The sequence below is a fragment of the Triplophysa dalaica genome, chromosome 23 (assembly GCF_015846415.1).
Source record: "Triplophysa dalaica isolate WHDGS20190420 chromosome 23, ASM1584641v1, whole genome shotgun sequence".
Lineage (NCBI taxonomy): Eukaryota > Metazoa > Chordata > Actinopteri > Cypriniformes > Nemacheilidae > Triplophysa > Triplophysa dalaica.
The window spans coordinates 15,834,858-15,847,461 of NC_079564.1; the positions used below are offsets into that span (position 1 = coordinate 15,834,858).

Consider the following 12,604-nt stretch of genomic DNA (forward strand, 5'->3'; position numbering starts at 1 on the left):
CCCAATATTTTTATATCTATTAGTAAATTTTGTGACAGAAATTCCGTTTTAGAGAAAATTGTCAAGCATCTTGTCACACACTAAGGCTAAGGCTATTTACAAGTTTTTGGCATTTGCATAATGACCCTCTGCATACTAAACTCATATTCAAATGTTACAATACATATGTGTCGACAGTAAATAGACATTGTTCTAAATGGGGGCTGTGTGGTGATGGACAAATCTAACCAGCCAATCATGTGGCATTACACCAAATGACAAGTCAAAATTTGCTGTTGAAAACAAACACCATGAATGATTTTGACAGTGAAATGAATAGGCTCGTTTGTGATGAACCTTGCCTCGCCTAAAATGAAGACAAGAGTAGGGGGCTGCAGTAAGGGGAGGAGTCAAAAAAGTGCAGGCAAGCCGGACATTTCCTGAATCTCCTTGTGTTATTGGGCTGCAAACGTCAGCAATGGAAGACATTCGGTTCAAGTTTTTTGTCGCGGAAAAAGCAGATGCAATTGTAATCAGAGGTGGGGGACTCGAGTCACAATTTTCAGGACTTGCGACTTGCTTGACAGAAGTAAGAAAATGACTTGACTTGACTTTGACTTGAGAGCAAGTGACTTGCGACTTGACTTGACTTTAAATGGAAGACTCGACGATGACTTGAACTTTGTAAAGTAATGAAATTAGTTAAAATAATTATTGTGACTCAGCAGCACTACAGCGCCTGTCCCTTTAACGCTGCTCAACTCAATCCGCCTCAAACGGTGTAACGGCCAATTACTGTAGAGCAGTTACGATAGAGAGGAAACTGCGCATGCGCCTGGCGGCTTGAAACAGTTGTGGCCGTTACAATGGCGGACAACAGTCGAGCTCCACAGATAGTCACGTTTGGCTATAAGCATAGGCGTCACTAGGCCCTTTTTAGGTGGCCTTCAGCCCACCTAAACTTCTGCCCAGCCCCCCTAAAAAAGTATTAGCTTAGTTAATTTGTGATCGCTTCTGTCCCCTTTAAAAACTAATTTGAAACGGCGGCGCGCTGCGTCAAGTTTCGGCTCCTCCCCTGATCTAAGTCTGCATGGATTCAGCGCGATATTCAATCCGCAGGGGCGCCGAGCGGAGCGACGAACATCAGACAGTACAAGGTGTGTGTGTGCATTTATTGATAGATTGCTATGATATGACATCTGATCTGCATCGGTGCAGTTCTTGTAATTGCAGTTTACATAATGTCACTGGACCAATACACTGTTCGCTTTCTCATCCAATACCTGTACGTCTTCGCTGCGTTTATCCCTTATCACAGTGTGATAGTGTTTTTTTCATCCAACAAAAATGAAGCGATTAACACCCATGCAAACATACTTTAGAAAACGATCATGATTTATTTTAATTTAATTTTTAAAATTGAAAACATATTGTTGTGTATCTCGCCATAAATTATGCATCCATGCACAGAAATGGTTAAATGGAGAATTCTGAAAGCAAATGGCACAGAGGGAGAAACATCATTTTGTTTTGTTTTATTAAATACATTTTTCGTATTAAGTAATAATGAATCATTAGTGTATCATGATACATTCGAGTAAGAGAGAGTAGAGTAAAGGGATTTGTTTTTTTTAAGTAATTGATTTATAGAAGTGGCAAATTGATAATTCATGTTGTTAATTTTAATGAATACAAATAAATATAGAACAGATTAAACATATTGCAATAGACAATTACATTAATACATGTTTTGTCTATATTCTTAATTAATATTAGCTGGTTAGTTAAATTATTTGAAATGAAATACATTTTCAGGGGGTGCCTTGATGTATAACCAACTGTATTGTTGATTATAAAGGCTAAAAAGTAAAAAAAATATAAAAATGTATATTTCAATGTAGATGGATACACAACATTTTTTCTTGTCGTGCGGGAGTAGGTCTGCAAATGAGCAACAGTCAGGTGAGAATAGAACGTAGACTCTCACACACAATACCACTGTGTTCCCAAGATGCAATCATTGAATCCTTATGTTGTTTTAATTGTCTGCCAATTCCACGTACATTTCATAAGAAAAAGCAGTGGTATCGTCAAAGGATACACATGAATGTCCTGACATTATTGGAACTCAACAAGAAATTATTAATTGTCTTTCGGTCAACTGAACTGAAATAAATGTTTTGGTTTCTCAGAAAAGTCAGTGCAAAACGAGAATGAAGTGGAGGAAGAGCAGATTAAAGAAGGCACAACAGAGATCAGAGATCATGATCCAGGTGAGAAAATGAACAGAGATGTTATGGATAATTTGTCTGGTCAGTTAATAAATACAAACGAATTTACGATTTCTTTAGTTACCAAACTCCTATTTGTACGTGATTGTCACAGTACAGGGACAGAGAGAGCATGAAGAAGAGGATGACATGAGTCAGGAGAGAGAGGACAGGCATACAGAGAAAGAAATGTCAGATGAAGCACAGACAGCAGCTGCACCATCAGTTTGACTTAGGTGAAAAGGACACAGGCCCAAAACAGGCAAAATTACACTATTATCCCCAGGAGAACTTTGTCTTACAAAAAAGATCATTCCAGCCAAACTGGTTTCAAACTTTTGCTTGGCTTGAGTACTCACAGAAGACAGATTCTGCCTTTTGCTTTGCTTGCCGTGTTTTTGGTAAAAACTTGAAGCATGAAGTATTTGTGAGTAGTGGATACAAAAACTGGAAAAAGGCACTCAATGCATTTCACAAACATGAGGGGACTCAGTCCCACAAGGATTGTATTGTCTCCTGGAGAAGTTACAAAGCTAGTGCATTAAAGGGAAATGTTATACAGCAGATTGAATCAGCAAATGCTGATGGAATTAGACAAAGAAGGGAGTATATGCGACGTGTTGCGGCTGTGACCTGCATGTTGGGGAAGCAAGGGCTTCCATTAAGGGGTCATGATGAAGCAGCAGAAAGTCATAATAAGGGCAACTTCTTGGAATGCATGGGGCTTTTGCAGAAGTTTGATCCTTTCTTGCAGCATTACACACCCCCATCAAACAGCACCTACCTCTCCCCAGTCAGTCAGAATGAAATGATAGAGTGTTGCTCGAAAGAGGTGACAGCAACTTTTATCAAAGAAATGCATGAGTCAAAAATGTTTGCCATTATGGCAGACGAGGCCAGAGATGGACACACTGAACAGCTAGCAATTTGTGTGAGGTATGTAATTGAGGGAACAGTTAAAGAGAGATTCCTGTCCCTGACAGAACTGAGAAGTTTCGACGCAAAGTCAATAACAGAAGCATTAGAGGGAAAATTACAAGAAGAAGGAATTGCTCAATTGAAGTGTGTTGCTCAGACATACGATGGAGCAGCAGTTATGAGTGGAGCAGCTGGAGGTGTTCAGTCTCTGTTCAGGGAGAGGCACCCTGAGGCTATATATGTTCACTGTTATGCCCATGAGTTGAATCTCGTATTGTGCCACACCTGCAGAGGGATTACGGAGGCTGCAGAGTTCTTTAGCCTGTTGGAAAGTCTGTATTCATTCTTTAGTGTTTCCCTGGTCAGCCACCACAAGTTTAAAGAAGCTCAAACAAAATTAGGATTGCAACCATGTGAACTGGTGCAGCTGTCCAACACACGGTGGGCGTGCCAGCTTCGATCAGTGAATGCTGTGCTTGAAAATTTTCCTGCCATCATTGATTGCCTCTCTGCCATCAATACAGCTACTGCAGTGGGGTTGAAAACAAAAATCTGCAAATTCTCATTTGTATATTTGTTGACTCTTTTCAAGGATCTCCTTATCTGTAGTGGCAGGCTTGCACAAATATCTCCAAAAAGAGACCATTGACCTTCCCCAAGCAGTGGCATACAAAGATGCTATGTGTGACTCCTTAAAGCAGAAACGTAGTGATTCCACTGCTGCAGATATATATGCTAGAGCAAAGGCAGTGTGTGAAGATAATCATATTGTAGATGAGGAGCAACTTTCTACCCAGAGACAGAAGAAAAAAGGATGGATGATTTTGTTGTTGAAACAACTTATGGTGCACGTAGGAGAATCAGCACAGATGCCGAACAAGTCAAAACAAAGTTACTATATCCATGTCTGGATAGAATGATAACTGAACTGGAGAACCGTTTTTCTGCTGTAAATGCTGCATTGCTTCAAGGTATTCAAGCATGTAGTCCAGTGTCCAAAAACTTCCTTTCTGTGCCAGATTTAGAAGAACTAGCACACCACTACAACATTAATATGAAGAAAGAGGAAGTCATGGTAGCAAGGCACTTTTTGATTCGTAAAAAGCAGGCTGGTGCAGCTCCATAGGACATGGTTTCACTTTATAACCTGCTGGATTCTGAAATGTTTCCATCACTGAAATCTGTCATCCAGGTTGCCCTCACTGTACCTGTGAGCAGCTGTTCGTGCGAGAGGTCTTTCAGTGCTCTTCGTCGTCTCCGAAACTGGCTAAGGAGAACAATGGGTCAGAGCAGGCTCCATCAACTGGCAGTTATGGCCATTGAGAAAGATGCAGTTGAGCAATTGGACCATGATACGATTATCAACAGGTTTGCTACTCTTAAGGAGAGAAGATGCTCCCAATGAAAGACCAGTAACTGGGCTGCAAAAACTTTGTCCCTGTGTTTCACAAGCTGCTTCATGTTCACTTGTTTTTTTTATTCCTTCTGATAGTTAACCACAGCCCCCACTTAATCCATTGTTCAGCATCATACCTGTGTTGTTTATATTGCTGATATAGATAGTCAAAGTTTATGGCTTTTATGTTATTTTCTGGTTAAAAGTTTATTTTATTTTGTTAAAAAAAAAAATGTTATTTATGGTTTCTATCTGAACATAGAAATGCAAACAGTAAAATGTTGTGTTTGTACTCGAAACGTGTATACTTGTGTTTGTATTTTCAATAATGAATCAGGAAGTCTTCATTGTAAAAAAGAATCTACATTCCCAACTCAAATTTTCTAGTGACTGGTCACATCAAAAAGTTTCAATTTTTTTACAGTGTTGTATATGTTAGGAACGACTCACGGGTCAAGTGCAGGTAGCTGAATATTTAATAATTTTCCCGGCAGGGAACAAACAACAGTAGATCTGACAAGGAATCTGACAACAATGGGAACTTGGAAAAGTCACAAAAAGGCTCGAGCGCTCGGCCGAAAACAAAACAGGGAATTACTCCTTGAAGTGAGGAACAGCAAGGGAGTTCAGTCAAGGTAATCCGCAAAAATGAAAAGATAAATCCACCCAACGAGGGCCAACAAAAATCCTCCTGCTGATGGCAGGTAAAGGGACGTAATTCCGCCCACGAGGGCCAAGGGAAAATCCACCCGCTGAAGGCAGGAAAAATAGCAAACGTAAGTCCGTCGACGTGGCCAGAATCCTCCACTGTAATGGTGTTCCTTGAGAGGAGAGAAAGTCACCCACAGTGACTCTGCCGAAGTCCCGGGAGCACAGATCGATTCCCTAGGAGGATGAAGTAAGTTCCCTTGCAGCTAGAGATGAGATCCTGGACTTTAGGAGTGTTGACAGTGAGCAAGACAGAGGTAGGAACTTGGTGCAGTAACTCAGCTCAGGAGCCTAGACAAGACAAACTGTTATTGATTTGAAAATCAGCCAGGGCACGACAAGACAAGACAAGACAGGACAGGACAGGACAGGACAGGACAGGACAGGACAGGATAACCTTCGGTAATGCCCAAAACGGACTGACAACGGACAAGAGAAGACAAGGGGAATATAAGGACAATTGGGCTAGAAGAAAACAAGGAACAGCTGGGAAAAATCAGGAAACCCAGGTGCAGAGTCTTAACTAATAATGAGGAAGTAAACAAGGTAACGAGGTGAGTGGATGAAATGCAGACACTAAATAAACTGAAAGACTAGGAATAACAAAACCCCACATGCTCGACAACCCCAACCAGGAATAAGTGTAACAATCTCACAGACGCTAGACCAGAGAGACCTGACAGTATATGGCTCAGTCAGTACTCCTACTCCCATATATGAAATACAGGGAATACAATGAAATAGTGGATAGCAATAAGGTTAGTAATTACTTAATCATTTTAATCATACCCTTATCGGGGGCTGAGCCCCCCTAAAATGAAAATCCTAGAATCCCCTGGCTATAAGGACTTTGAAGTGGACCGTGAAAAATAAAGGCCTACATCTCATAATCGGATGAATTGGGGAATCTGGCTATAACGGCGTAGCCCGAATTTGTATGTTCTTAAAACATTAAAATCATCTTAAAATAAAGAAGGGCTTCTCTGTATTACACGTAGGCTAATGTCTATATTAAATGTGCGCATGTTCAAGTGTTTGTGTGGACTTTGTGTGGAAGCTGAATAGCAGCTCGCTTATATAGCCTACTGCATGACCGGCTGACATGGACGCGCCGGTGAGATCACTTGGATTTAAAAAACTCTTTAAAAACGTTTCGGTCATACTGACGAGAATAATTTCATTGTTCGAATCTGTTAACTGTCTACATTTTTTTATACTCGCAATAACAACAAAACATTTTGTGCTGTAAAATAATGAAACGAGTTCAAATAGAAAACAAATGTTCTCAAATTATATATTACGTATGAAACGTGCATATTGCGCGTCCACCGCAGAGATGACGATTAAGCATCATAACTTCATCACTGGGCTATATTAACATACATTTTATTTATATTCTACCGAAATGAAAAAGATCCGTTCATTTTGATAAACAGGATTCAATATCGAAGTCAATAAAATGATCCGGGATTCCCATAAATTGCAAATTCCCTATAGGCCTACTGTTCACATTAATGGACAGCACAAGTATTACAGCATCATATACTTAAAACATACAATAGTCAAGTTTTCAATCACAATTCTTAGTTTATAAGCTTCATAGCCTGTATAAATGCTTAAGCCTTAAGTCATTCTGTCAGATTTACAAGTATTTCCATTTCTGTGTAGACGTTTCAATTAAATTGAATTAGATTGTATTATACATTTCAGACTAGATTTCTTTTGTGTAAGCAACAGTTTTATTTTCAGATATTAATTATTCACAGATATGCATATAATCCATATATATAGCAATGTGAATAAGATACATAATGTATTTATATAAGTTCATCTTTTCTGTGCAAAAATAAACATGTATCTTAAAATTAACCTCTGTTTATTTTAGTACTGCGACTTGACTTGACTTGACTTGACTTGAAACCTATAAGGACTCGACTTGACTTGCTTAGGGTGAACCCTTGACTTGACTTGACTTGCTTGATTTGTCTAAACTGTGACTCGAGACTTGACTCGAGACTTGATGGTTAAGACTTGAGACTTGCTTGGACTTGACCATATGTGACTTGTTCCCATCTCTGATTGTAATACCTCTATTTTTACATGAAAATGAGGACAATCTTTTGATCTATTATTAAAATTATTAAAAGTTGCTCTTAAGGCACAGTGGCCCTAATAACAAATGTTCCCTTTCTGTCGGTCTCTCGACGTTGTGTCGAGAACGACAGATGGGGTTGGCCCTTGAGAACCAATAAACTCTGACTACTATAGAAAAGGCCAATGAAATTTGGCGAATTAAATTTGCATGCCGGCATCCTTTACATCCGGGGGCGGAGACCGGCATGCAAATTTCATTGGTCAGAGTGCAGCATTCATTTACCTTTTGTTCTTCAGAGCCTTCGCTCATGAGTCATGACAACGAACAAAACAAATTCAATGAATTCTTCTTCTTCTACATTGCCGGATCTACGATGTAGAGCAGCGGATCGTCCCTACCTGCAGTGACCTTCCCCTGGGCGTCTCGGCGGTTCCGGAGGTGTTAAGAGATTTTTTCTAAAAAAGGTCCTTTTCAGGACTGAGCAATCTCCAGCGCGGCATGTCCCGCTGTTCTCTTGGGTGCGTTCCGGGATCAAGTGGTGGACTTGCAGGCGCTCCCCATCGGGGAGGAAGACTATGGGATCAGAATCCCGCCACAATTATTGCGGGCATATTTAAAAGTATAATATGCGTAAATCAAAATTTTTTAACCGTGAATCAGAACTTTAAACATATTTTGAATGATATTGGACAAAATTAATATATAAAGACAAAGTTGTTCAAATCACAACCGAAATAATGTTCTCCTTGGTTGTTTTACTAATTTCCGTGTCCTTTGATATTTTCTGCTAATATTTAAACTTTTTCTACGCATACGTTATTTTTTTCCTCGCTTGTTTTTCCACGTTCTGCGCTTGCTTTTCCAAAAACTGCAGTTCGAGTTTCATGGTAATTAGAGCGGGCTTTTGCGTCACCATTGGTCCACTAGTTCTAGCTTTTAGCTGGGTTTAGTCAGCGGTGCTATAGTTTACAGTTACTTTATTAAGTTATTTAATATTGTTGGCTGTGTATTTAGAAATAAATACTGTAGTGTTGTAAATGTGATGATATTGCTAGCTCGTGGCGAATCTTAACTCATTTAGACGAGCACATGATGCAGCGTCTTATCTCACAGTAGTGCATTAAATCAGTAATAAGTGCTAATTGAACGTAGTGTTACCGACGAGGCTGAATCCAGCTTCTTATTCGCAGTTTCTTATTGACGCTATCCGTTCCACCTTAAAACGCGAAGCATCCGCTTTTCCAGTTTCTTATTCACGCTTAGCTTAGGGACCGTCTCGCTTTTCTCTTCTTTTACGTTTAAAAAAAAACTTTTTGTGTGTGAGTGTCTGTGTGTGTGGGCGTGTGTGTTTGTGTGTGTGTTTGTGCGTGCACGCGTGTGTGTGTGTGTGTGTGTGTGCGTGTGTGTACAGAAGATGGGCTGCTGCTTGCTGTCTAAGTCATGACATGCTGAATGCCCCTTGAGATGACCGTGAACTTCACGTGGAACCTCCATCACCCACTCCGCTTACAATCCTCAATATCACTTTGATAGAACAGTTTTTAGGCAGCCTATTTCCACCATGAATATTAATCACATCCACAGGTACCTACATGTTTGAAAGTGCAATATTCTAGTGCACAGCATGCAATACGGTTTATGCATAATTAAGTAGATTACGTGTATATTTGTAAAAAGCATAGTACACACAGTTTTGTTATACTATGCATATCTATAATTAACTGACCCTTTTACCTCTAATGTAAATTAATTATTTTCTTCATTGATGTATTTTATTTTTATTCTATATATTTATTTTTTTCCATTTCCTGTGTTTTCTATACTGTATTTTTTCATTCTGAGCTCGTGAAACCACAACACCTTACTTGTCTTTGTGTGCACAATTGGAAAATAAAGCTTATTCGAATTTTCTTCTGATCAATTGCTCTTATACAATTGATTATACTCTTTTTGGTCTTAGCCAGTGCGTTATACACACATTATATTACTATATCTATTACATGTATATATATTTATGTAAACTTTGTCACTTGTTTTATGTACAGAAAATGTCTAATGTCAGAACTGTGTTTTTGTACAAGTATATCTTTGATGGTGCATTAAAAGTTCCACAGCTAGGTTATACCTTGTCTTGATGTCATGCACGATAACAGACATTTTTACCGTAGCATTTTGGGAATCGGCATATGTCACAAAACCGTACGATGGCCAATAAACTTTTGGGACATTTTGGGGTGCCATATCTCGACTTTCTTTGGAGTTATACCCAGTATTCCTGACTACCATCTTGCCAAAAAGCAGATAATTTTTACTGTAGCATTTTTAAATTATTGACCCCTGAAGTTGGCATATCTCACAGTACACTTCAATGGACCAATGGGACATTTTGAGGTGCTACATCTCGAAAACTTTTAAGAGTGCATTAAAATGTACATATAGGGGTTATTGCCAGTATGCTTGACTATCACCTAGCCAAAAACAAGACATTTTTACTGTAGCATTTTTAAGTTATGGACCCTGAAGTTGGCATACCTCATAGTACTGGTCAAAGGACCGTTGCACTTATGGGTCATTTTGAGGTGCTACATCTCGAAAACATTTAAGGGTGCGTTGAAAGTTCCACATAGGGGTTATACCCAGTATGCTTGACTACCACCTAGCCAAAAAGAAGACATTTTTACTGTAGCATTTTTAAGTTATTGACCCCTGAAGTCGGCATATCTCATAGTACTGTTCAAAGGGACAATGGGACATTTTGAGGTGCAACATCTCAAAAACCTTTAAGGGTGCGTTAAAATTTACACATAGGGGTTATCCCCAGTATGCTTGACGACCACCTAGCCAAAAAGCAGACATTTTTACTGTAGCATTTTTAAGTTATTGACCCCTGAAGTTGGCATATCTCACAGTACACTTCAATGGACCAATGGGACATTTTGAGGTGCTACATCTCGAAAACTTTTAAGAGTGCGTTAAAATGTACATATAGGGGTTATTGCCAGTATGCTTGACTATCACCTAGCCAAAAAGAAGACATTTTTACTGTAGCATTTTTAAGTTATGGACCCTGAAGTTGGCATACCTCATAGTACTGTTCAAAGGACCGTTGCACTTATGGGTCAATTTGAGGTGCTACATCTCGAAAACATTTAAGGGTGCGTTGAAAGTTCCACATAGGGGTTATACCCAGTATGCTTGACTACCACCTAGCCAAAAAGAAGACATTTTTACTGTAGCATTTTTAAGTTATGGACCCCTGAAGTTGGCATATCTCACAATACTCTTCAATGGACCGTTGCACTTATGGGACATTTTGAGGTGCCACATCTCAAAAACCTTTAAGGGTGCATTGAAAGTTCCACAAAGGGGTTATACCCAGTATGCTTGACTACCACCTAGCCAAAAAGAAGACATTTTTACTGTAGCATTTTTAAGTTATGGACCCCTGAAGTTGGCATTTCTCATAGTACTGTTCAAAGGGGCAATGGGACATTTTGAGGTGCTACATCTCGAAAACTTTTAAGGGTGCGTTGAAAGTTTCACAAATGGGTTATACCCAGTATGCTTGACTACCACCTAGCCAAAAAGAAGACATTTTACTGTAGCATTTTTAAGTTATGGACCCCTGAAGTTGGCATATCTCATAGTACTGTTCAAAGGGGCAATGGGACATTTTGAGGTGCAACATCTCAAAAACCTTTAAGGGTGCGTTAAAATGTACATATAGGGGTTATTGCCAGTATGCTTGACTATCACCCAGCCAAAAAGAAGACATTTTTACTGTAGCATTTTTAAGTTATGGACCCTGAAGTTGGCATACCTCATAGTACTGTTCAAAGGACCGTTGCACTTATGGGTCAATTTGAGGTGCTACATCTCGAAAACTTTTAAGGGTGCGTTGAAAGTTCCACAAAGGGGTTATACCCAGTATGCTTGACTACCACCTAGCCAAAAAGAAGACATTTTTACTGTAGCATTTTTAAGCTATGGACCCCTGAAGTCGGCATATCTCATAGTACTGTTCAAAGGGGCAATGGGACATTTTGAGGTGCAACATCTCAAAAACCTTTAAGGGTGCGTTAAAATTTACACATAGGGGTTATTCCCAGTATGCTTGACGACCACCTAGCCAAAAAGCAGACATTTTTACTGTAGCATTTTTAAGTTATGGACCCCTGAAGTTGGCATATCTCACAATACTCTTCAATGGACCGTTGCACTTATGGGACATTTTGAGGTGCCACATCTCAAAAACCTTTAAGGCTGCATTGAAAGTTCCACAAAGGGGTTATACCCAGTATGCTTGACTACCACCTAGCCAAAAAGAAGACATTTTTACTGTAGCATTTTTAAGTTATGGACCCCTGCAGTTGGCATTTCTCATAGTACTGTTCAAAGGGGCAATGGGACATTTTGAGGTGCTACATCTCGAAAACTTTTAAGGGTGCGTTGAAAGTTTCACAAATGGGTTATACCCAGTATGCTTGACTACCACCTAGCCAAAAAGAAGACATTTTACTGTAGCATTTTTAAGTTATGGACCCCTGAAGTTGGCATATCTCATAGTACTGTTGAAAGGGGCAATGGGACATTTTGAGGTGCTACATCTCGAAAACATTTAAGAGTGCGTTAAAATGTACATATAGGGGTTATTGCCAGTATGCTTGACTATCACCCAGCCAAAAAGAAGACATTTTTATTGTAGCATTTTTAAGTTATGGACCCTGAAGTTGGCATACCTCACAATACTGTTCAAAGGGGCAATGGGACATTTTGAGGTGCTACATCTCGAAAACATTTAAGAGTGCGTTAAAATGTACATATAGGGGTTATTGCCAGTATGCTTGACTACCACCTAGCCAAAAAGAAGACATTTTTACTGTAGCATTTTTAAGTTATGGACCCCTGAAGTTGGCATATCTCACAATACTCTTCAATGGACCGTTGCACTTATGGGACATTTTGAGGTGCCACATCTCAAAAACCTTTAAGGCTGCATTGAAAGTTCCACAGAGGGGTTATACCCAGTATGCTTGACTACCACCTAGCCAAAAAGAAGACATTTTTACTGTAGCATTTTTAAGTTATGGACCCCTGCAGTTGGCATTTCTCATAGTACTGTTCAAAGGGGCAATGGGACATTTTGAGGTGCTACATCTCGAAAACTTTTAAGGGTGCGTTGAAAGTTTCACAAATGGGTTATACCCAGTATGCTTGACTACCACCTAGCCAAAAAGA

General features: G+C 39.5%; 1 protein-coding gene across 1 annotated transcript in view; it reads right to left on the reverse strand.

Moving 5' to 3' along the window:
* The window catches only part of LOC130413027 (elongation of very long chain fatty acids protein 2-like), a 36,611-nt gene that overhangs the window by 2,207 nt on the left and 21,800 nt on the right, over positions 1 to 12,604 (reverse strand).